The sequence below is a fragment of the Dromiciops gliroides genome, chromosome 2, assembly GCF_019393635.1.
Source record: "Dromiciops gliroides isolate mDroGli1 chromosome 2, mDroGli1.pri, whole genome shotgun sequence".
Classification (NCBI taxonomy): domain Eukaryota; kingdom Metazoa; phylum Chordata; class Mammalia; order Microbiotheria; family Microbiotheriidae; genus Dromiciops; species Dromiciops gliroides.
Window position 1 is genome coordinate 320,053,334 of NC_057862.1, and position 26,446 is coordinate 320,079,779.

The window sequence follows — 26,446 nt, forward strand, 5'->3', positions numbered from 1 at the left end:
GCAGCAAACAATCAGATATGGGTTATACATGTACAATTATATACATAATTATTTAAAATTTAAAAAAAAATTATTTTATTTTTAATTTATTGAATAAAACAATCATTTCCATAATATAATAAAAAGATGATTGCTTGTGAAACTGCAAATCTATTATGTACAACTTGCTATCTTTTAAAATATATAATAAAGTTATTATGTAAATTTCTTTTTTTCCTTTTTTAATCTTCCCTCCCCTCCCCCTAGAGATGGCTAGCATTAGACACACACACACACACACACACACACACACACATATATATGTAAAATCATTCTATACATACTTCTATCTATCAGTTGTTTCTCTGGATGCAGGTAGTGCCTTCCTTCATATGTTCTTTGTAGTTAATTTGGGTATTTATAATAGTCAAAATGACTTAGTTGCTCAAAGTTCTTAAAATGTTGTTACGGGGGCAGGTAGGTGGCACAGTGCATAAAGTGCCGGCCCTGGATTTAGGAGGACCTCAGTTCAAATTCGGCCTCAGACACTTGACCCTTATTAGCTGTGTGACCCTGGGCAAGTCACTTAACCCTCATCTCCCCGTGCCAAAAACAAAAACAAAACAAACAAACAAAACAGTTGTCATTATATATAACGTTCTCTTGGTCCATTCATTTCGCTCTTCATTGTTTTGTGCAAGCCTATCTATGTTTTTCTAAGATCATCAAGCTCATTATTATTATTTTTTTGGGGGGGTGAGGCAATTGGGGTTAAGTGACTTGCCCAGGGTCACAGAGCTAGTAAGTGTTAAGTGTCTGAGGCTGAATTTGAACTCAGGTCCTCCTGAATCCAGGGCCAGTGCTTTATCCACTGTGGCACCTAGCTGCCCCTAGCTCATTATTTTTAATACACAGTGGTATTCCATAACAATCATATAACACAACTTGTTTAGCCATTCCCCAATTGAAGGGCATTCCTGTAATTTCCAATTCTATATTATTATCTATATTATTAAGTACCAAGATAAGGGAGTGTGGACACTTAAACGCTCTCCAAAGCCAAGAGAAAGGAGAGCTCTCTGAAGGCTAGTGTGATGGAGAAGGCCAGGGGACTTTAGAACTGCACAAGATTCAGACAGGCAGAGAAAGAAGACAGAGGATATGTCAGGAAGTGGGGGGGAAGATGTATTGGGACGTGAAGAGAAAAATTGGGGAGGCCATGATAAGATGTTCATAAGTTGGGGAAGCTGAGTTAAACCTCCTGACTTGAAGATAAAGTGGACCAGATAGTGTAGGGCCTCAAATATTAAAATGAGGAATTTGCCCTTTGACTGTAGGCACAGGGGAGTCACTGAAGGTTCTAGAGCAGATGAGAAGATTACTTAGGCAGCTTGTGCAGGGTGGATGGGAAGTAGAGAGATTGGAGACAGGAAAACTAGTTAGAAAGTTATTGCAAAGCCCAGGTAAAAGATGCTTAGAGCTTGAATTAGGGTTGTATTATGAGGGAGGAAAGGAGGGAAGAGGCACAAGAGAGGTGCTTTATAAAAATATTATTTCATTTGATCTTTACTACAACTTTGGGAGGTAAGTGCTTCTATTATCCGCATTTCACAGTTGAGTAAACAAAGGTCGACCAGTTAAGTGACCTGACCAGGGTCACATAGCTAGTAAATGTCTTAGGTCAGATTTGAATTTAGATATAAGTCCAGTCTCAGTTCTCTATCCACTATACCACCAACTGCCTCCTTTGAAGGGTTTCAACTAAGCTAAAGAGTGTATTTTAGACCATAGGCAGTAAGAAGTCACTGAAGATTCGTTAGGATAGTGATATGTTCAGATGTGTGCCTCAAGAAGAGATTTCACCAGCTATGTGGATGGAAAAAAGGAAAGACTGGAAGTAGGAAGCAGGAAGTCATGTCAGGAATCCCGGCAAGAGGCAATGAAGGTCTGATCCAGAGTGGTGGCCATTCTAGTGAAGAGGAGATGAATGAGAGATTCCCTGAAGTTAGAGCTGATGAGACAGCAACCCAGTGGATACATTGGTTAGTTGTTGTCCTTTGTTCTTGAAGAAGACCAAAATAACATCACTATATTGAAGTCAAGGTACAGCGTGTCTGATTCTGACTGATCAGACCAATATGAGCTCGGAAGGTTCTACCACAAATCAGGCACAAATAGTCTACATGAACATTTGGTGTGGAGATGTCTCTAAATTTGCACATCTCATGTTTCTTTTGAACTACTGCAATTCTGCTTCACTCATAGAGCACAGCACCTTTTCATTCTCAATTTGCCCGAGGTCAAAAGACAGTAAGCCTCAGAGGGAGGATTCAATATTTCTGGTGCGTTGGATGCATATATATATATATATATATATATATATATATATATATATATTATCAATGCATTTATACAAGATGCAAGGACCTGGGTTTGTATCCTACTATAGCTATTTTAGAATTGTATGATCATGGGTGACCCACCCTACCACCCCTCATCTCTAAATAAGGGTATGGCACAAGATAATTTCTTTCAGCTCAAGCTCTCTGTGATAATTAGAACTCAGTTCTATAGTTCTTTCTGTGTACCTACCTGTCTTCTTAATTATCTCTGAATTATTCACGTTTGTCATTTGGCTGAGTGTTCTGTGAACCAAGTTTTCTTCTGTAAAATGTTTTATACAGAAATGTAATGTGAATTCTTTGCTGTGCAATTTTTGGCAAGCCACTTCCCCATTCTAGGACTCTGTTTCTCTATTTGTAATTGACCAAGTTAGAATGTTGTTGTTGTTCGTTCTTCATTCTTGAAGAGGACCATGACATCAGGGTGATGTCATGACTTGCCGTGAAATAGATTTAAGTGAGGGAGGGCTGTGCAAAGTCACCAACCTCACTCACTTCTCCAGAACCATCTGGATTCAGTGGCATGATATATTTCAAGAAGACTGGAGTCGGCCCTGGATATTTAAAGCAAGTGATGTTAAATGACTTGTTCAGGGTCACACAGCTAGTGTCTGAGGTGAGATTTGAACTCAAGTCCCTCCAACTTCAGGGCCAGTGCTCATCCACTGCACCACCTAGTACCCTCAAGTTAGAATAGATGATTTTTGAAGGTCCTTCAAGCCTCAGCATTCTCTGATTTTTTTTCTTTTTTCAAGAGAAAATATGTGAAGCTAGAAACATGTATGATATTTGACAAATCTCTCAACATATTTCACTGACACTTCTAAAGATTTCACATTTGACCTGATAGCACCCACAGAATTCTAGCCATCTTTTTATTCAACTTTTTTTTTTTTTGCAGGGCAATGGGGATTAAGTGACTTGCCCAGGGTCACACAGCTAGTAAGTGTCAAGTGTCTGAGGCCGGATTTGAACTCAGGTATTCCTGAATCCAGGGCCGGTGCTTTATCCACTGCACCACCTAGCCGCCCCCTTTATTCAACTTTCTAGAAAGTTGAGAGAATTGAAGAATATGGATTGAGAAGAGAGACCTCTATGATTGGATCACTTGTATTTGCAACAAGGGAAAAGAGGATTCTCTTCTTCAGTTCCCAATTAGTAAATTAATGCCACCGGCCTTTTCAAATGAGTTTCTTATGAAATGTTGATCATTCCATAATCTCATGGCATTGAATTCTAATTTTGTGTGAATGTGCAATTTGATGATCTACATCACTGTAACCATGTCAAAGTTCACTACTATATACAGAGTTTATTAGATGTTATTGTATTCTTTGCTTTGAATTATTCATCGACTACCTGTAATTTCTCCAAGAATAATTTAATAGAGCACTGCAGCAATAACATCTTCCTTATACCCTGCACAGGCCTGGGGGATATTGATGATGCTCTCACAGAAAGATTAGCCTGTTACATTCATCATGTAAAAGTGGAGAAAGATTATATTTAATCACCTCTGTTTTCAAACAATCCTGTTCATGGCTTTGGGAGCTGAAAGATGATAGGAAACCAGTGGTAGTATAATTAGATGACTATCAAATTCATAGGTTCCTGGGATTTTAGGGCTGTAAGGGACCTCAGAGACTATAGTAGAACCTCTTCATTTTAGGCGAGAAAACTGAGACCCAAAGACATGTGACTTGCCTAATGTTGCAGTAAGTTAGTAGCAGGTCCAGTATATAATTCAAACTGAATTCCTATGCTTCTTCTTCCCCTCTCCCTTCCTCCCTCCCTGTCACCATTCCTCCTTCCTTTCATTCCCTCCTGTCCTCCTTTTCTTCCTTCTTTCCTTCCCTCCTTTCTTCCTTCCTCCCTCTGTTCCTCCTTCCCTCCCCTCCCCTTCACTTCCCACCTTCCCAAGAACCCTCCATTGTAAAGACTTGCAGGTAAACAAAATAAATAAGCATACTAGCCACGTGTGACAATGTGTATCTCATTCTGAACTTGTCTACTGCCTCTTTACCAAGGGGCAGGAGGCATAATTGTTATCTCTCTGAACTTACCATTGGTCACTGTTCTGGACCAATCAGAATTCTGAAGTCTTTCATTGCTGTTTTCCTGTAAATTACTATGATTGTCATGTAATTGTTCTGGTTTTGCTACTTTTGTCTGCATCAGTTCATACAAAATTTCCCCAAAGTTTCAAAATTCTTCCCATTTGTCCTTTTTTTTGGCAGGGCAATTGGGGTTAAGTGACTTGCCCAGGGTCACACAGCTAGTAAGCATTAAGTGTCTGAGGTCGGATTTGAACTCAGGTACTCCTGAATCCAGGGCCAGTGCTTATCCACTGCGCCATCTAGCTGCCCCTTACCCATTTGTCCTTTCTTATGATGCAGTATTATTCCACTTAATATATGACAGATTTTCAGTCATTCTTTAATCAATGGGCTCAAGTTTTTATTTTTTTCCTCTAATACATAATTCACATTGAAGTCACTTTGATAATGAAATACTGGATCTTTCCCACAGAACTCTGAATGGCCACAGGATAGGAGCTGAAGGGACATTGGTCTGTAAATCCAATTTAAAAAATTTAGTAAGTTCCTATTCTTATGTACAGAGATAGATCTGTGCTAAGCAATGAGGGAGAGATGCTCAAATACCCAAATGGATCCTGGATTTTGATTTGGGAGTTTTCTTCTAAATCCACTCCTGCCTAGCCTATGTAATACTTAGCCACACCCTCCCATAAGTTTACCATGGAGGACTTCCCAGTATGCTGGAGTCCTTCCTTGATTTTGTTCTTTTTTTCTTTCTTTTTTAAAAAAATTATTTTTAATTTATGGAATAAAACAAGCATTTCCAAAACATAGTATAATAAAAAAAAAAGATAATTGCCCACAAAACTGCAAATTTACTATATACGATTTGCTATTCCTTTTTTTTTCATTTTGCAGGGCAATGAGGGTTAAGTGACTTGCCCAGTGTCACACAGCTAGTAAGTGTCAAGTGTCTGAGGTTGGATTTGAACTCAGGTCCTCCTGAATCCAGGGCCAGTGCTTTATCCACTACACCACCTAGCTGCCCCCATGCTATTCCTTTTAAATAAACAACACAGTTATCATGGAAATTAAATTCCCCCCCCCTTTTTTTTCTTCCCTCCCATCCACCCTAGATTTTTTTTTCTGACATCATGAGGGTGGGACGCCGTGGCTGTCGGCCCGTCATCCTTCAACTTTTGCCCCGTGACTGGCCAATTTTCTTTTTGTAGCATATGTTTCTTGGATGATATCTTGTCATCCTTTCTGTTCTTTTGTGTGCTTTTCCATCATCCTCTGTGTGATATTAATTTTAAATTCTTTGGACCCTATTGTCTTCCATAGCCACATGTCAAATAGCAACACCGATAGAAAGCTGGTATTTAAAAGATGAACTTCATTCCAGTAGAGCGTATGATAGGAAGAGAAAGGCTGGAAAAGGTAGGCCAGGACCAGATTGTAGGAAGCCTTGAGTGTCTAGACCGGGAGTTTGGACTTTTTCCTCCATATTTATGATAGGGAACCCATGCTGGTTTTTAAGCAGAAGAATGACATAATTAGAAAAGCTGTTAAGAAGATTATACGGACAGTGTGAGCAGGATGGATAGGAGAAGGAGGAGAGCCTGCTGGCAGAGGATGACTGAAGAGGAGGATAATACAAATTTAAGAAAGAGGAACATGGGGCAGCTAGGTGGTGCAGTATATAAAGCACTGGCCCTAGATTCAGGAGTACCTGAGTTCAAATCCGGCCTCAGACACTTGACACTTACTAGCTGTGTGACCTTGGGCAAGTCACTTCAAGAAGACCTCAGTTCAAATCTGTCCTCAGACACTTACTAGCTATGTCACCTTGGGTAAGTTACTTTACTGCTCTTGGCCTCAGATTTCTCATCTGTAAAGTGGAGATAATAACACCTACATTGCAGGGTGGTTGGGAGGATCGAATGAGATTATAATTGTAAAGTGCTTAGCAGAATGCCTGGACATAGTAAACACTATTATAGATATTAGCCATTATTAGCTATCTTAGGAGGGTCTAAGTCAGAGGAGAAAAAGGGACTCAGAGATGTTTATCAAGGCTTCTTAAACTGGGGTCCATGGGTCCCCTCCTTAAGATAGATTTCAGGGGTCCTACACATTTTTTTTTTTTTGGTGGGGCAATGAGGGTTAAATGACTTCCCAGGGTCACTCAGTAAATGTCAAGTGTCTGAAGTCAGATTTGAACTCAGGTCCTCCTGAATCCTGGGATGGTGCTTTATCCACTGCATCACCTAGCTGCCCCAACAAATTTGGTTTTAAAAAATATTTTGATAATTGTATTTCATTATAGTTGGTTTTCTCTGTAATCTTATGGATTTTATTTTATGTATTAAAATATTATTCTGAGAAAGGAATCTGTGTGTATACACTCATATATGTATATGTATATATATATACATATACACAAACAAATTTATATATGTATACATATATATGTCTATAGATACATACACATGCATGTGTATATATCTTCCTGAGTTCAAATATGGCCTGACAATTACTAGCTGTGTGACCCTGGGCAAGTCACTTAACCCTATTTGCCTCTATTTCCTCATCTGTAAAATGAGCTGGAGAAGGAAATGGCAAGCCACTCCAGTATCTCTGCCAAGAAAACTCCAAATGGGGTTACAAAGAGTCAGGCATGACTGAAATGACTGAACCACAAAAATCTTAGGAACCTCTGCACCTTAACCTAAGGGCAAGGGTGAGGGCAATGGCTATTTGGAATTCAGAAGACCATCATTTTCCCACCCAAGAACAAGCCCCTACTCTCTGTGAGTACTTCAGCTGTTGAAAAGGGTTCCATGATCCCAGGATCTGCAGTCTTGAGGGCATTACAAGAAGAGAGAGGAAAAAAAGGAGAGGTAATATAATCAGTGTGGGAGCTACCAACTATGTAAAACCCATTACCCTACCTCCTGGTACCTCAGCAGGCCCGACCCTCTGCCATCTCCCATCTCTTGTTTCCTTGATTTGATTGAAAAACATAACAAAGGAAAGTCTCCATCCATTTTGATTTTATTGGAAGATATTAACCCAGCACAGAGCAGGATTGAATGGAAACATTTTCTCCAGTGGGGAGAAGGAAGAAAGAAAGAAGCTAGTGAGAAAGCAGAGAGAGAAAAATCGAAGGAAGCCGGGGAATTCTATTTATATGAACTGAAGAAGAACAGATCGTGAGCTTTCTCCTGGGAACAATCTGAGATGGTACATTTGTGATTAGTTTAAAAATTCTCTCCTAGACAGACTCAAGTGAGGTGTGGACACATGAAGCAATCTCTCCTCTCCCCCCCTCCACCTCCCTTAAAAGTAAAAACAACTCGCCTCATTATTATTAGAAAAAGACAGTGAATTGGATAGAGTATGTGGAAATTTACAAGTTCTTGGGAATCAAATGCAACTCCATTTCATTGTGTTTCTTCCTCTCAGTTTGGGGACTTGCTTGTTGAATTTCCTTTGCTTAAGTTATGAATTCATGTTTATTTCACCCAGCTCAGGGAATAGTCCTGATGATAATGGAAAGACCTGGCCTGAAATGCAAATAATGATGTGGTAAAATACTGGGCTCAGATGGGGAAGTAAATGGTACTTAGCTAGAATGGTTCTTGCCATTTTCTTTTTTAAGGCATTAGTAGGTTTCAGGTAGTTTTTTAAAAACAGGTTGAGATTGTGTACATCAATTAATCTTACTGATTCTGCTCTAACTTGTCTCCTGCTTCTTGGGTGTGCTGGTTGCAGACCTGGTGTCTTATAGGGTTCAGGTGGACCTGCAGGCAGTGTCTGAGAGCCACGAGGGGCAGCCACTTTATGGAGGGCTCTTGAGAGTCAGAGTGTTGTTTTCCTGGGTCTGTCTCCCTTGCCTAATGGGTTAGGGATTTCTCTTTCTTTTTCAGCAGTTTGTCCTGATTGCTTGAGTGCTCTTACCCTCTGAGAGGGCAAGGAAGGTAGAGGGAGTTGAAGACAGAAAGCTGTTAAGAAATTCTGCTCAATTCACTGAATGTTTATCATTATTACTACTAGTAAATAATAATACTAGTAATAATAATAATAGCTAGCATTTATATAGCCCTCTAAAGTTGGCAAAGCACTTTACAAATATTACCTCAAATATCACAAATATTATCCTCATAACAATCCTGGGAGGGGGGTGCTATTATTATCCTCATTTTACAGACGAGGAAACTGAGGCAGAGCAGGGAGAGTCCAGACACTTGTTGGTTCTAAGCAATCCTAAGAAGGGCAGTTGCTGCTGCTTTGATCTCAAGATCTCTTGCCTTTCTTGGACTGCTGCTGTTTGCAAGATGAACCTCTGTGGGACACAGGGAGACCATCTAACCGAAATTGCTATTGAGTCTGATTTTTCATCGTATATCTTTGATTCCTATATCTTTTGATTTCCAGGAAAGGTATAACTAGTATATTTGTAGTCGGAGAGAGTGCTCATTCTAAGCTGAATCCAGAATGTAGTTCCCTCAGGGATAATTCGACAGTAGTTAAAAGCAGGCAATTTGGGTTCAAATCCTGCCCCACTAAATTATCACCTGTGTGATTTTGGACAAATCACTTAATCTCTGGAGCCCCATGTTCCTGCTCTTCACAATGCGAGGGTTGGTCTGGATGATCTGCAAAGATCCTTCTAGCTCTAAACTCTATGACCAATTGACCTATTCCTGTGTCCCTGCCCCAGATGGTCCCTCCTTTCCTTCCTACTCACCTTTTTCCTGCTCAAATACTTTATCCTAGGTTTCTTCTCATTCTTCTTTATCTTTTTTCCCCCTCTAGAATCTTCTTTTCTTTCTCTGCCCAACCACTTTTGCTTTTTTTCTTGTTCACAATGTCCTGAGCTACCCAACGACTAACCTAGAGTAGAAGAAACAGAGATCAGCTACCCCAACATCTCTCTGTGTTCAGGAATCTCCTTAACAACATCGCAACAGGTGGCTGTCCAGTTTTTAATTAAACACTTCTGGGGGCAGCTAGGTGGCACAGTGGATAAAGCACTGGCCTTGGATTCAGGAATACCTGAGTTCAAATCCAGCCTCAGACACTTGACAGTTACTAGCTGTGTGACACTGGGCAAGTCACTTAACCCTCATTGCCCCGGAAAAAAAAATTAAACACTTCTGCTGACTGAGGTGAGAGTATGGAGAGGGTCACTATCTTACAAATCACCCTGTTTCATTATTAGCTTCAATATTTAGGCTATTCTTTCCTCTGACCTAAAAATTATCTTCTTCCTTTTCCTTATCCCCTCTCTCCTTCCTCCTCTTACCCCATGCTCTTACTTTTTCTCTTTGGGTAGAAAAAGTAGAACAATTTTTCTATGTGACAACCATATGTGACAACAGTGATTATGTTAATCCCAAATCTCCTCTTCAGAGGTTAAACATGCTTAGTTCCTTCAAACTATTCCCTATATGCCATGCCTTTTCAGGTCATTCATCACTTGTTTGTTTCTCTTGTCATGTATGGGATGAACTCCTGCCCAAAGTGAATTTACATATATAATAGTCATTTTTTATCATGTCCAACTCTTTATGGCCCCATTTGGGTGTTTTCTTGGTAAAGATACTGGAGTGGTTTGCTGTTTCCTTCTCTAGTTCATTTGGCAGACGAGGAAACTGAGGTAACCAGGGTTAAATGACTTGACCAGGATCACACAGTTATCTGAGGCTGGATTTGAACTCAGGCAGTTGAGTCTTTCTGACTCCAGGCCCAGTGCTTTAACCACTGTGCACCTAGCTGCCTGAATTTACATTTACTCAATTCTGAATCTGTATGAAACAGCCCTAGGTGGGTTTGTCTCCAGGAAAAGAAAAGAGGTGGTCACCTTGGGAAGCATCAATTTTCACAATGAAAACAAAAGCATTAAAGAGACACCATGGGGAATGTAACTTGGAGCAGCCATGTCCTGAGGGCATTCAATGTCCACTGGAGTGATGCTGTTCTTGCCTTGTGTCTACTTTCTCTCAAGCAAGAAACCAAGAGAAGGTATCGATAGTTAATCCAGAAATAAGATAAAAAAACCCAGAAGTACTTAGATTTGCTGCCTCAAACCTATGGTTTTAAGTTAAAATGTCTAGGTGTTCTCTGAAGGTCTTTCACTCCTGAATCCTGAATAGTTTGAAGGAAAGATGGCTTAGAGCCAAACATTGTAGGAAACCAAAATTATTCTGCATTGTTTCCAAAGCTGATGAGCCAAATTAGTCCCTCAAGGGGCTTCTGAAGTCCAGTCAATGGTGTTTGAAGATGGAAGGAAATGACAAAATCATCTGTAGTTCTGGAGCTATCCAGTCACATCCAGCTAGGTCTGGGTGCTCCAGGTCTAAGTTACAGCAATAATGAGAAGTCAGGAGTGACCTTATGGGGCTGAAAAAGGAAATCCAATGTTGAAAAAGGCACTTCAGCATCAAGACTTTGTACTGTCCTATTCCTAGGGCTAACTGTCAATGTAGACCTGCCAGATTATTAGATTTAAGCTCCCTGAAGGCAGGGTCTATGTGCTATCCAATTGAACTTTTTCTTTTTTGTTTTGTTTTTTGGTGAGGCAATTGGGGTTAAGTGACTTGCCTAGGGTCACACAGCTAGTTAAGTGTTAAGTATCTGAGGCCGGATTTGAACTCAGGTCCTCCTGACTCCAGGGCCTGTGCTCTATCCACTGTGCCACCTAGCTGCCCCGAACTTTTTCTTAAGCATTTATTATGTACAAGACACTGTTGTTAGAGCTGGGGTTCCAAAAGTGAAAAGAGTATAGTACTCTACCCTCAAGGAACTAAAAATTTGGTGAGGAGCATGATAATACATAGGTAAATCTGTCCCCTGTGTCTGGAATGCTCTCCTTCCTGACCTATGCCTCTTGGAATCATTAGCTTCTTTCAAGGTGCAGCCCAAGCACCATCCTGTTGTTTGTTGTTGTTCAGGCCTGCCTGACTCTTCATGACTCTATTTGAGGTTTTCTTGGCAAAGATACTGGAGGGGGCAGCTAGGTGGCACCATGGATAATGTGCCAGCCCTGGATTCAGGAGGACCTGAATTCAAATCTGGCCTTAGACACTTGACACTAGCTGTGTGACTCCATCAAAAAAAAAAAAAGATACTAGAGTAGTTTTGTCATTTCCTTCTCCAACTCATTTTACAGATGAGGGAACAGAGGCAAATAGGGTTAAATGACTTGTCCAGGGTCATGAGACCAGATTTAAACTCAGGAAGATGAGTCTTCCTGACTCCAGGTCCAGTGTTCTATCCACTGAGTCACCTAGCTGCCCATCTCCACCTTTCCTGAACTTCCTTGTTTCATCACCCTCTCTTTCCCTCACTTAATACTTTGTGCTTTCTTTATATATGTATCATGGGTGGATAGGCCAATGAGGGATAATCCTTGAAAGATGCAGAGATTTTCCCAGCCTAATCTTTTTGTTTTGTTTTGTTTTGTTTTTTTTCAGCAACAAACATTTATTTTGTTTTCCAGTTACATGTAAGGGTACTTTTCAACATTCATTTTCATAAGATTTGGAGTTCCAAATTTTTCTCCCTCCCTCCCTCCCTTTCCTCCCCCCTCCACAAGATTGCAACCAGGTTATATATGTACAATCCACAAGTGTTCTTTTTATCAGTTCTTTCTATAGGGGTGCATAGTAAGCTTCCTCATTAGTTCCTTGGGATTGTCTTGGATCATTGCATTGCTGAGAGTAGTTAAGTCATTCACAATTGCTCATTGAACAATACTGCTGTCACTATGCACAATGTCCTCCCAGCTCTGCTCACTTCACTATACATCAGTTCATGAGTCTTTCCAGGTTTTTCAGGGATCATCCTGTTTGTCATTTCCTGTAGCACAAGACCATTCCACTAAAATCGTATAGCACAGCTTTTTCCATCATTCCTCAATTGATGGACATTCCCTTGATTCTCAATTCTTAGCCTCCACCAAGAGTTGCTATAATATTTTTTGTACAATTTTCCCCCTTTTCTCTTTTTCATGATTACTGTTGTTAACTTTCCTTTCCATCCTATTCCCTTTCCCATGATATTTATTCTATTATCCATCTTCTTTCATCCTATCACTCTTCAAAAGAGATTTGCTTCTGTCTATCCCCTCCCCCACTCTGCCCTTCCTTCTTTTGCCCCTCTCTCTTTATCCCCTTCCCCTCCTATTTTCCTGCAGGGTTAGAGAGATTACTTCACCCAATTGAGTGAGTACATTATTCCCTCCTTGAGCCAATTCTAATGAGATTGAGGTCTTTGAGCCAATTCTCATGAGTGTTAGGCTCATTTACTGCCCAGATTAAATAGATTACTCCACCCAGTTGGGTGTGTCTGTTAGTCCCTCCTTGAGGCAACTCTGATGAACTCTGATGAGTTCAAGGTCTTTGAGCCTTTTTTTTTTTTTTTTTTTTTGGTGAGGCAATTGGGGTTAAGTGACTTGCCCAGAGTCACACAGCTAGTGTTAAGTGTCTGAGGCCAGATTTGAACTCAGGTCCTCCTGAATCCAGGGCTGGTGCTCTATCCACTGCACCACCTAGCTGCCCCTTGAGCCTTTTCTGATGAGTGTAAAATTAATTTACTGCCCTGCTCCTCTCCCATCTCTTCCCCTACTCCATAAGCCTTTTCCTGTTACTTTCATGTAGGATTTCACCTCTGCCCTTCCCCCTCCCCCAGTGAATTCCCTTCACCCTTCAATTTAACCCTAAAGATGTCATCACCTAGCTAAGTGACACAGTGGACAAAGCATCACCCCTGGACCCAGGGGGATCCCAGCCAAGTTAAGAAGTTTTTATTCTATCTAGTAGTTACTGAAGATCCATAGTGCAAGACTCAGCACATAGTTGTGGCTCTAAAATAGTTTGAGGAACAATTGAATGGATAATTCATAGTACTATATGGGGGAATCAATCCACTAATGACCTCCCCATCCCTGAGTGTTCTGTGACTTTTGTTCTATAAAAGTGCTTCCATCTCTTAGTTCAATGAACTCATGATTCCTATGGGCTGTTGTTCTAACCGGGGTGTGAATTACCCCTCTTTCTTTTTCCCTTGGCTCCACCAGAGTGCTAGATTTGGAGTTAGATGTACTAGGTTCAAATCCTACCTCTGTCATGAGGTCACCTGTGTGACCTTGGGCAAGTCATCAAACCTTGCAGGTTGTTTTTTTTCATTCATTTATAAATTCATTCATAAAGCTTAGTTTTTTCATCTGTGAAATGAGGGGTTGGATTAGATGGTTTTTAAGGTCCTTTATAGCTCTAAATCTATCATCCTAGGGTCCTCTTTCTCTTGGGTACTTCCCAGCTCAGAGCATATCTAGAGACTGGTTGGGGGCACAAAGGAAAGGGTGCAAGAATTGTAGCTCTCAGAAAAAAAGGAAGCTAATTTCTTTCTTTCTTTCTTTTTTTTTTTTGCTAATTTCTTTCTTAAAAGCAATATTGTTTTAAGAACAACTTTGAGCGAATAAGTAATTTTGACTATTATAAATAGCCAAATTAATGACGAAGGACATAAGAAGGAAGATGCTATCTGCATCCAGATAAACAACTGATAAATAGAAGTATGTATAGAATGACTTTACATATATATACAGGGGCAGCTGGGTGGCGAAGTGGATAGAGCACCGGCCTTAGATTCAGGAGTACCTGAGTTCAAATCCGGCCTCAGACACTTAATACTAGCTGTGTGACCCTGGGCAAATCACTTAACCCCAATTGCCTCACTAAAAAACAAAACAAAACAAAACAACAAAAAACCAAATACATATATATATACATATGTATATGCATATATATACACATATACATACATACACATATACACACATACATACATATTTATGCCTAATGGTAGTCTTCTCTAGGGTGGGGGGAGGGAAGAAAAAAAGGAAAAAAATTTACATAATTTTATTATATATTTAAAAGGCATGCAGTTATCTTTTTTTATTATGCTATATTACAGAAATGCTTGTTTTATTCCATAAATTAAAAACAAAATAAATAAAAAATTTTTTAAAAGTAAGCTAAGATTATGGGCTAAAATAGGATTGGTAAAATTTCTGGAGATTTTGATTGATGAAGAATCCCTATCTAGTACTGATCTCATACAAGAATGCTGAACCACGTGATGGATGGGATACTTTGGAAGGCAACAGCCAAATTCCCCCTAGCCCTGAATAGCTACGTGATGGATCTTCTTAATCATTTTTTTTGGGGGGTGAGGCAATTGGGGTTAAGTGACTTGCCCAGGGTCACACAGCTAGTAAGTGTCAAGGTTCTGAGGCAGGATTTGAACTCAGGTCCTCCTGAATCCAGGGCTGGTGCACTATCCACTGTGCCACCTAGCTGCCCCCCTTTTATTTTTTTTCAGGATAATTTTTTTTTAACATATAAGGTATTTTATTTTTTCCATTACATGTAAAGATAGTTTATACAAACTTTACAATTTCAGGTTTTTTCCCCTCCCTCCCCTCCCTCCCCCCTCCCCTAGACAGCAGGTAATCTGATATAGGTTATATCTATATATGTATATATCTATATACATATACATATATATATATATTTATACACACATATGTATATATATACCCATAATAACATTAATCCTATTTCTGCATTAGTCCTATTATAAGAGAAAAAATCAGAGCAATGATGAAAAACCTCAAAATAGAACAAAAAAACAACAGCACCAAAAACAAAAGAAATAGTATGGTTCATTCAGCATCTATACTCCACAGTTTGTTTTTTTCCTGGATTTGGAAATCCTCTTCTATCATGAGTTCCCTGGAACTCTTCTGTACCATTGCATTGGTGAGAAGAATGCTGCCCCTTTCTTAATCATTTTGGAAGAGAAACTTACCTCACCAAAATGGTGTGAAGCAAGTAAAGTAATACTTATCATCTCCATTTTATAGATGAGTTTACTAAGGCTCAGAGAGGTGAAGTGACCTGCTCATTGTCCACAACTATTGACCATCAGGCAGGGTTTGAAGCTGGAATAGGGGCTATCTCTGAGGAGATCTTAGGGGACCTAGAGAAGACAAAGACCCTGACTAAAGGTTAAAGGGGCTGCTGAAATGAACATTGCCTTCGCCATCATTATTATAATAGTAATGGTAGCAGCTGACATTTATAGAGCACTCTAAGGTATGGAACTTTCCTTATCCATGATTTAATTTTTTTTTTTTTTGCGGGGCCATGGGGGTTAAGTGACTTGTCCAGGGTCATACAGCTAGTAAGTGTTTGTTTGGTTGGTTTTTTGCAGGGCTAGTAAGTATCAAGTGTCTGAGGCCGGATTTGAACTCAGGTCCTCCTGAATCCAGGGCCGGTGCTTTATCCACTGTGCCACCTAGCTGTCCTCCATGATTTAATTTGATCTCTGAAATAATCCCATGAAGCAGGTAGAACAAACGTTCTTTTCCTTATTTATATGTAACAACTTCTTCTAGGCTTACTTTCCTAACTTATGTTGCATTGGCAGATTGGGTTTCCAGAGGGTAACTACTATTACTCACAGGATTCTAGGAACAACCTGTGAGTAACTATCCTTATGATATCATTGCTCATGAGCCTCCATTGTGTTTCCTCTTAATGATCAGCTAGTAGACTGAGTTGAAATAGCATAGGAAGGACAGTAATTGCAAAGTATTTACCCCCAAATCTCCTGCAGACACAGAGTCTTCACAAAAAAAAGAAGGCATTAACTTAAAGTATAATTGTAGTGAGGAACATAAAGAGGGAATTCATATGCCAAGACAACTCACAACTCTGGAATTATAGGGTCTTCATTCCTTTTCTTCCTTTGTCTGGTTCTCATGAAGTTTGCTGCAGGGATCCTTTGAAGATACATCCTAGTTGAGCATCTTGTCCATCACCACCTGTGATGAATCCACAAAGGGAAAAAAATACTTCTGGGACTAGGAGTGAGGAGTGTTTGTCACATGTGTTCCTTATACATGTATATCACGACTATTGTACTTTAAATTTGAACCCAATTCTCCCAGGAACATTACATGTACAGGGGGAGAGGGGGAGTGTGCCCGAGTTGGAGAGAATGCTTTATACCAACTGTTCTTGCTATAGCTTCTCAGTAAATCCCTTATTTTAAAGCTAATTGATATTTACTGGCTAACTATTAATGGGGAACACATGGGGGCCTCATAAACAACATTACTAGAATTCCTGTGTTCTCAGGGTTATTCCTAGAATTCTGAAAGAAAAAAAAAACAGTCAGCCACCCTTTGGGACCTCAAATTGTGATTATGAGTACCCAGGTTTTTTTGGAGACCCTAGAGAATAGGGGTGCTATACCTGGAGCCTTTATATTGAATAGATTTGGGTACCCTTTTAATAATCTGAGACCTAGTATTAAGGTATCCACTAGAGAAAAATGGGCAATCTCTCTCCCCCCTTTTAGGCTGTAATTGGAAAATCTAGATTTTGGTGTGTTCTCTTTACAAGCTAAACCAGTTCCTTTGAATGCTTGTGAACTAGTATCTATTGTATTACGGTACTTATTTGTTCAATATTACCTAACTACTTAGTCACATATTGCAGTTAATATGAGCAGTATGGATTTTACATTCCTCAGATATTTGTGCCTGGCAATTTGACTTGAGCACACTTTTGCAACTCATAAATATTCATTTTTTTCCTTTTAAGTAGGCCTGGACTACACACTTTTTGGTAAGATACGTATGCACTGCAAGTCCATAAGAAAAGCATTGCCTGCTGGCCTAGAGACCATGAGTAATCAACCCTAAATGCTTCAATCTCCTTAGGGATCCTTTTATGTGTCTAGGGCTCACCAGCTCCCGTTTTCTTTCATTTTGAACTGAATCTGCTTGTCCTATTGTTGAGTAGGTTAGGAATTCAGTTTGGATTGCATTGTGCATTGATAGAGATCCTTTGGAGAAATTCTGGGTGCCCAATATTGTTACAGGGTCCCATAGGAATTTCTTAGGATTGAACCTGAGTTTGTAAGTGTAGGTTTGGAGGGAGTGGGGGAAGGCTGTTAGTGAAAGAGGGAGAAAGTAAAGTTTCCAGCCTATCCTTTGACCCTGCCGTGGGTTTATTGTAGCCCTGAACCCAGAGCAGAGGAGTTCCTGACTGAGAGAAAAAGAGAAGCGCTCTAGTCCCTCTTGGTGTTCATGAATCAATGTTGCTACCCAAGCACCGAGCCAAATTGGCTTGGTTTCTCCTCTGAAGGGTGAGGGCATGTCTTTGAGTCGATCTCCTTTGGGGGAATCCTACCTAAATGAGGAACTCTAGGACCAGATCTTCTTTTTAATGATAGGAAGCTTGATTTTTCTGTTCTATCTTCTTTCTTGTATTGGAAAACCTTTTGAAAGCACCAATCAGGCCCTTTAGGGGGGAAACAGTAACCTCTGATAAGCTTTAAAAAAATGTCCTTTGTTGAATAGGCATAACTGTATATCAGAGGTGACTTGATCGCCACCTATAAGTTTGGGCCAGCATGATCTGTGCTGTATGGACTTTTTTGAGATTCTTTACTTCACAGCACTAGGCAAGGCATTTGAGAATACTATACACACATACACATATACACATATATTTCACATATGGATACAATATGTATTTATTAATATTTTTGATATATACTTTTTCTTATGCTTTTTTTGGGCGGGACAATGAGGGTTAAGTGACTTGCCCAAGGTCACACAGCTAGTAAGTGTCAAGTGTCTGTGGCTGGATTTGAACTCAGGTCCTCCTGAATCCAGGGCCTGTGCTTTATCCACTGCGCCACCTAGCTGCCCCCCGGTGCTATACTTTTTAATATGTACTTGTCTTCCCCATTAGAATATAAGCTCATTGTGAATCCCATTCTTAGTATTCTCAGCCCCTGGCACAGTGCCTGGCATATAGTTGGTGCTTAATAAACAATTGTTGATTGTTTGATAATAAGGATCCACTTTTTTCGATTAGGGATATTGACAATGGGTTCAAAATATACTCCAGCTGATTTGCTTAGGAAAGCAAGTATTTAATAGGAGAAAGAGGGTAATGAACCTGGACTAATTTATGAGGGCATGGTCTTGAAACTTTCATAGCTCTTCCTTGCCTGTTTCTAGTTCAAGATACCATGCAGAAACTTGAAAGGAGCCCATTTCCAGATATGTACAACTCAATGACTGGTACTATGTGATGACAAAAATTTTTCTCATTCGTTTCAGAGCCAAAAGAACTGCTGATTAAGAGGTTTCTGAGCCAGAGCCAAGGATACATCAAAAAGGGTTGACCCATCTAATCTCTTAATCTTTTCTCTTTCCTTTGTGGCTATGAATAACACATATAATTAACCCGGGACTACTTTGAGATTATTTTTTTTTTGTTGTTCTTAAGTAAATTAATATTTCACGTTGGAAATACCCAGGCAACCCTTTGAGTGTTGGAGATCCTGAGGTCACATTAGAGGTTCCATTGTCAACAGGAACTGAATGGTGGCAGGAGTAGTAGCCATCAGAGATGTAGTGGCTGACTGCAATGAAAGTGGCTGTAGATAGAATTAATCAGTAAACATTTATTAAGTGCCTGTTTTGTGCCAGGTGCTGAGATTAGAAATATAGTCACCAGAGGATGGCAGAAGCTTCAGGGCAGGAGATCATTTTTGGTGGAAAGAAATGCCAATTATGGGTTCAGCAATATCACTGACCCTGGGCCTAATTGGAGCTTCATAGAGACTCTATGAAAGGGAATGGGGACTTCCAGACCCAGGAGTCAGGAAGTACCCCTTGGCCAAATGTGTTCTTTATACTATCATTACATTTGAGGTTTGAACCCACTTTTTCCAGGGATCTTGTTTGTGAAGGGGGACTCTGTGCATCCAGTTTGGGAGGAATATTTTGTACTAATTGTTCATACTGGGCCTTCTCAGTGAATAACTTTTTTTCTAATGGAGTCAACTGGTTGATTGTTAAGGGTGTGGGTGTGGGGGCCAGGTATACTGAAAGGGGTTTATGAATGAAAATACTAGAAACTAAGCCCATCAGGATTACCCATAGAATTCTGAGAGGGAGTAGTCAACTGCATCCCTGGGGATCCCAAACCACTAATGAGAATACAGATTGGGGCAGTTTCCATGGGGGAAGTACACTACATAATACTTAGAGTTTTTGTATCTACCTCCAGCACACAGTAGGCACTTACACGTTTGTTGAATTAAATCGAGATAATCACATTTGCCGAATTTTGGGAAATCTGATTTTGTGATTTATTTACTAATCTCATAGGGTTGAAATAAAGGGTTGCAAAGCACAAGATGGTAGAGTAAGGAGCCTGGGAGAGGGGCAGCCGAGAAAGATTGAGGAGATATTGAGGAAGTATTTCTTTCAAAAGGGTAGAAATTGAAAATGAGAATTTGGAGTGCATGGGCCCGAGTAGGAAAGGCCAAGAGATTGTTCATTAAGGACCGTTCCTGTGCAAACCTTTGTGAACTAATTCTCACACCAGCAAGAGAGCCTTGACAAACTTTGGGGATCTTATTAGTACACACCAGAGGGTTCTTTTTTAAAGCTTGTCTTCATTTTTCTTGGTCTCCTAAGTGGACTTTTAGTTGGAAAAACACACAAGACTCCTGTCCCAGGGGCTTTTTAACAGCAAAGAAATGGCTCCGAAGGAAAGGTCACTGAGTTTAAGTCTGCCTGGTGTTTGTAGCTCATTGACCATGTGAAACGGCCCCAGAGGGAGAATCTGGGCATTGCCCTTTCCTGTGAAGGACAAAAGGGGGCCATGTATCAGAGGTATGGTGAGGTCTCCCTAGCCTGTCTCCAGGGTTACATAGAAGAAGTAATGGTATGACCTGTCCAGCTGCTCCAAATGCTTACTGAACCCCAATCTGCAGATTCTGGGCTCAAAGCAGGGAGTGGGGAGAAGGGGTAGGGGAGAAAAGGGACCTCAGGCCAGGAGCTCACAGACTCAGTGTCCAGACCCTATGCTGGAGAACCAGCATAGGTGCCACAGCTACCCAGTAAATTTCATACCTAGTTCTCCAGTTCCCCTAGTGACTGGATGTCTCGCCCTTGCAGAGCCATCTACCCTGACCTTATCTCCCAATGCCATCTGCCTAATCATCTGAACCTTTTCCAATCACTTCCCTCTTGGATCTTTGCCTGTTACCTACTTCATTCTGTTTATATCTTGCGTCTGGGAGCCAGTTTGGACCATGACCAACCTACTCATGTCTTGCCCATCTTGTTCCCCTGTGGATTGGTATCTCTTGGTTTTATACTTGCCCCTAGACCAAGGGTTCTTAACCTTTATCTGTTCTGTGAACTCCTTTGCCAATCTGGTGAAACCTATAGATTCCTTCTCAGAATAATGGTTTTAAATGAATAAAATAAAATATATAAGATTGTGAAGGAAACTAATTACACTGAAATACAGTTATCAAAATATATTAAAAAAACTCCAAACAAGTTCATGGACCTCAGGTTAAGAGCTCTACCTCTAGGTGTTCATCCTTGGGTGCCCTTTCCTAGAATAACATGGCCATGATGTGATGTTCAGAACCCTGGACTTCACCCATCCATTGGGGTTAGTTCATCCTTAGCCTGGCCTTCCCAGATATACTTAAAGACTTTGTAATGACAGAAAAAGAGAAGCAGGTGATATTCGGAAGATATTGAAACAAAGAGGCAACATCAGAGCTAGAAGGCATCTTGAAGAGTCATTGGACCCAACCCATCTTCTTTTGTTTTATTAATAAGGAGCCCAAGGCTCAGAGAAGGGGGAATGACTTGCTCAGTCATACAGCTAGCTAGTGGTTTAGCTGGGGCTAGAACCCAATACTTTCAGTCTAATGTCCTTCCTGTCACATAAGCACCTTTAGCCCTCTGTGTCTAGAGCACATATCTAGCCCTGACCACAAACTCCATTGCATGGTTAGGCCTCTCATATAGCCAGGACAAGGGTATGTGTTCTGCTTCTCAATCTCACTGGCCGTAAACATTTTAAAAGTCTCTTTGTTTATCTACAGTGATTAGTATATGGCCCTAGACAGAGTAGGTGTTTAGTAAGTGTTTGCTGGTTTGCCAAACTGAAGAATCTGAGAGGTCATTTATTCCAACCTATATTTGAATAAACATCTCCTCTATCACATACCTGTCAGGTGGTCAGTTAGCTTCTATTCAAAGACCTATTATGCGGGGGGGGGGGGGGGAGGGACCTGCTACCTTTTGAGGTACTCTGCTCTGTTTTGGGACACCTGTGGTTGTCAAGGAGTTATTTTTTCCCCTCCAAGCAAGACAACAATTTATTAGCAAGGCCTGAACCTGTTTTAATAAAGTGGGTCTAATGACTGACTCAGTTAGCTGAAATACTCCAAGGTGGAGACACAGCTTTATAGTTTTTGGGGAGTACAGAACAAAGAACAGAAATTTGAAGGTGGGGAAACAAGATGTGATTGGTTATAGAGTTGAGGAGTGGAAATTGGAAACAAAGGGCTAGCAATGACTCCGTCCTTGCCTACAAGTTCTTTTTTATATCAAGCCTAAATCTACCTCTCCATAACTCGCACTGAAGTAACCGTGCCTTCTGCATTGTTAAATTGATAAATGTTTGCTGAATTGAACTGCTCTGTCCTCTGAGGCCAGACAAGACATGTCTAGCCCCTTTTCTCCATGCCTGCCCTTCAAATACTTGTTATCTCCTCTAAATATTCTCTTGTCTATGTTCGACACTCCCAGTCCCTTCAAATAATCTTTATGTGGCATGTTCTCTAGCCCCCTTAAAACCCCAGCTGCGTTCCTTTGGATGTGCTTCAACTTGTTAATGTCTTTCCTTAAAACATAATGCCTAGAACAGTGTACAGGGAGTGGGACTGTTACCTCTTTTGATCTGGGCATTATTCCTCTCAATGCAGCCTAGGAGAAGGTTTTTTTTTTTTTTTTGGTTACTGTGTTCCATTGTTGACTCATTTTGAATATTCAATCGACCAAAACTTCCAGTTTTTCACCCAAACTGTTGTCTAGCCATGCCTCCTTTACTTCTGAAGTCAATCATCTAAACTCAAGTGTAGAGCTTTGCATTTTACCTGTATTGCTTCATCTTATTAACTTTGGTTCATTATTTTAGCTTATTGGGATGTTTTTTGAACCCGACTCTGACATCTTATCCTATTAGATATCCCTTCCCATTTCATGACATCTGCAAATTCAAAAGGCATGTCATCTATTTTCTCTCCCAAGGCATTGATAAAAGTTTTGATCAGTACAGGACCAAGGACAGATCCCTAGGTAACTACTCTAACCCTCCCGTAGTTTTTCAGGTTGAAATTAACCCAATAATAACTCGGTAATGGTTCTATGTCAGCTTGAAAAGTGGTCTCTAGGGGAGGGCTACAGTGATCCTTGGCCTTCTGTTGTATAATATTTTTCTCTAGCCCACATCTCTGTATATTCTCCATCAATATGTCATGAGAGAATTTGTCAAACGTTTGGCTAAAACCTGGGTCCATTGTGTTTATAACATTTCCCTGCTGTGTAAGCTCATTTGTCTTGCCATAAAAGGGAATTTAGTTACTCTGGTATGACCTGTTCTTGATGAAGCTATGCTGTCTCCCACTGATTAATGTTTCCCTTTCTAAATGCTTACAAACTATCCTCTTAATGATACTTTAAAAATATTCTTTAGTATTTTATTTTTCTGCAATTCCATGTAAAAACAATTTTAACATTCATTTAAAAAACTTTGAGTTTCAAATTCTCTCCCTTCCTCCCTCCCCCCTCCCCCCAATTGAGAAGGCTAGCAGTTTGATATAGGTTATACATGTGTAGTCATGCAAAACATTTCCATTAATAATACTTTCTATAGGTTTTGCAGAAGTTGAAATTATGCTCATCACCAGCTCATAAGCTATAGCCTATCCTCTTCCTTGTTGTGAAAAGCAGGACATCTGCCATTTTCCTGTTGTGTGGTCTCTCTATCTGTTCTCCATGAATTTACAAAGATCAGTAACATTGTTCAGTAATCACATCCCTGGAATGTACTTTGCCTGGTCCTGGTGATTTGAATTCATTGAGAACAGCTGGGTGCTCTCTTACCATTTATTCATTTGTCTTGGGCTTCAATTCTCAGTTAACCTATTAGTTCCCAGCTAAAGATCAATCTCCATGATAGAGACATTTATATGGCACATTAAGGTTTGCAAAGCATTTTGCATATCTCATTTGATTTTTTGATTAACTCTATGAGATTGGCATTACAGGTATTAATTCATTCATTTTACTGAGAAGGAAGGAAAGATTCAGCATCGTTAGTTGACTTGCCACATGGTCATACAATTATTAAGTGTTTAGGACAGACTTTCACTGACTTTAAGATAGTGATTTGCTAGTAAATGCTTAAGGTCTGGCTCTCCAAAAAATGTAAGCCGAATACATTTTTAAGTTTAATTCACATTGCTAACATATTCTTCAACACTTTCTTAGGTCTAGACAATCAACAAAACAATAAATCAAACTGATTTGTAGCATTTGTCTAGCTGGCTCCAACATTTCACTGCCTAACTCCAGTGTTCTTTCTACTCTACTAACATATTGGGTAGTTAAACCTTCTTGTTATTAACCTATCCACCTTGAGCAGCAGTATTTCTTGACCCCAACAAAACTAACAAAACAAACAAAAAAACCCCAAAACAACAAAAATGCTTCTCTCTCCCCATTATCTTTGGACTGAGAAACTGCTGGCTCCTAACTCTTTCTTTAAGATGCAAATACCCTGGGTGTGGCAAACCCATTAAGCAGCTATCAGTCATACACACATTAGTATGAATTAGTTATTTACCTTTGTTGAAAGGAGGACTTTAGGATTTGGGAGTTTGAATGTAATGAGGTGGGGAAGGGATAGTTTTCTATCATTAGGCAATGGGATAGACTTGTGGAGCATAGGAAATTTGATTTACCATCTCCAAAACTATCTTTCCATATAGAAATGTGCTCCTCTAACATCAGTCCTACTCCAGGACTTTTTTTTTTTTAAAGCTGTGATGAATCACCAGGGGTAGTCCTCCACTAGAGCATGGTTTTTTAACTTGGGGTTGGTGAATAGAAGGAAGGGGATAAACATTTACATAGCACCTGTGATGTGCTGGGAACTGTGCTAAGTGTTTTACAAATATGATCTCATTTGATTATTATCCCCATTTTTATAGTTGAGGAAACTGAGGTAAATGGAGGTTAAGTGACTTGCTTAGGGTCACACACCAATATTTAAGTGTCTGAGGTTGGATTTGAACTCGGGTCTTCTGACTCCAGGGCCAGCACTCTACCCGCTAAGCCACCAGCTGCCTCTAGATATCAGATAGATAGGGTTTGTGAATTTATTTTTTTGCAAAACTTTTTTTGATACCTGTATTTTAGTACAACTGGTTTCTTTTGTAATTCCATGTATTTTATCACATGCATTTAAAAACATTATTTTGGCACATAGGCTTCACCAAATAGCCAAAGAGGTCTGTGACAAAAAAGGTTATGAACCCCTACCCTGGAATATTATTCTGTGCCTCACTTTACTGCTAAGTTTAGAGCAGTATAATTGCCTCAAATGAACAATGCACTGATCAGTCTCCCCTCAGTCCTTTACCCCCCTCAAATGTTTACTGAGGCATTGCCATTGAAGGATACTTCACTATTATTGGCCAGCTTCCTTCCTCTGATTGGTTGGTGCCTGTGCCACTGGGCCAGGCAAGCCAGGGTTCCTGAGCAGAAGCTCTACTCGGGCACTTCTGGTATGAATCTAACTGGGGGACTGAGCTCTCTTGGAGACCAGTCTCGGCATTCCTCTGCCCTCCTGATTTCCCCTTTCTATTTTTAAGCTCTGAGGTCAGCTAGGTGGTGCAGTGGATAGAATGCCAGGCTTAGAGTCAGGAAGACTCATGTTCCTGACTTCAAATCTGGCCTCAGACACTTCCTAGCTGTGTGACCCTGGGCAAGTCACTAAACCCTGTTTGCTTCAGTTTCCTCATCTGTAACATGAGCTGGAGAAGAAAATGACAAACCACTCCAGTATCTTTTCCAAGAAAACCCCAAAATAGGGTCACGAAGAGGCAGACATGACTGAACAACAATTTTTCTGGGAAAACTATGCCAAATATGTAGGCCCTGGTGTATTCCGCTCAGGGGACTAAAAATTTCCAGCTGGCTAGGCTCTGGTCTTTCCTCCTACCCCAATAGTTTTCTGGGTCTTGAGCATTCTCTTCTTTTAGTGGTCACTCAGCTATAAGGTCATATTAGTTAATGCCACCAAGCCCCCAGGCATAGGGCTTATAAAGTCCCTCCTTTTTAAAAGATTCTTTATTTTCTGATTTAAACCCTTTAAAAATGCTTCCATCAGAGCATTCCCTGTAACTCCCATTATAGAGTCACTTTAAGGTTTGCAGAATGTTTTACACAAATGATCTCATTTGATCCTTTCTATGATCTTGGGAAGTAGGTTGATGCTATTATTATCCTCAATTTGAAGAAGAGGAAACTGAGGCTGAGAGGTCATATGGCTAGTAAGTGTCTGAGGGGGGATTGTAATCCAGGTCTCCCAGACTCCAAGTTTGAGTCCTACTGACTTTGTCATGCTAAAAGCAACAGCCCTTTTTGGTGCTATCAGAGGATCAATATGGTGGTACCCATGCTCTTCTTGTGATGGGAGGTGCCTGAAATGGAAGCCCAGCCTTAAACCAGTGATACCTTTCCACCAGAGAGTTTTGCCTTCCTCTATAAAAGGAAAGGCCTGTTCCATGTGGGCCCCTCCAGGTTTTCTGACAGCAAAAGTCATCTTTGCCTGACTTTTCACAGAAGTATAAGTTTACATTGGCCAAGAAAGAACAGCATCTTGTCCTATAAAAATAGACTACAATACTGTAGCAGAGTCAGGTGAAGGTATGGCTGCTGCACTTAAGTGGAGATGGATCAGGGTCAAGGTGAGGCAGCCCCTGTAAAATGAATGGGAAGCTCTTGCTGTGACCCGACTCCAGAAGTTACAGATTGCAAGTCAT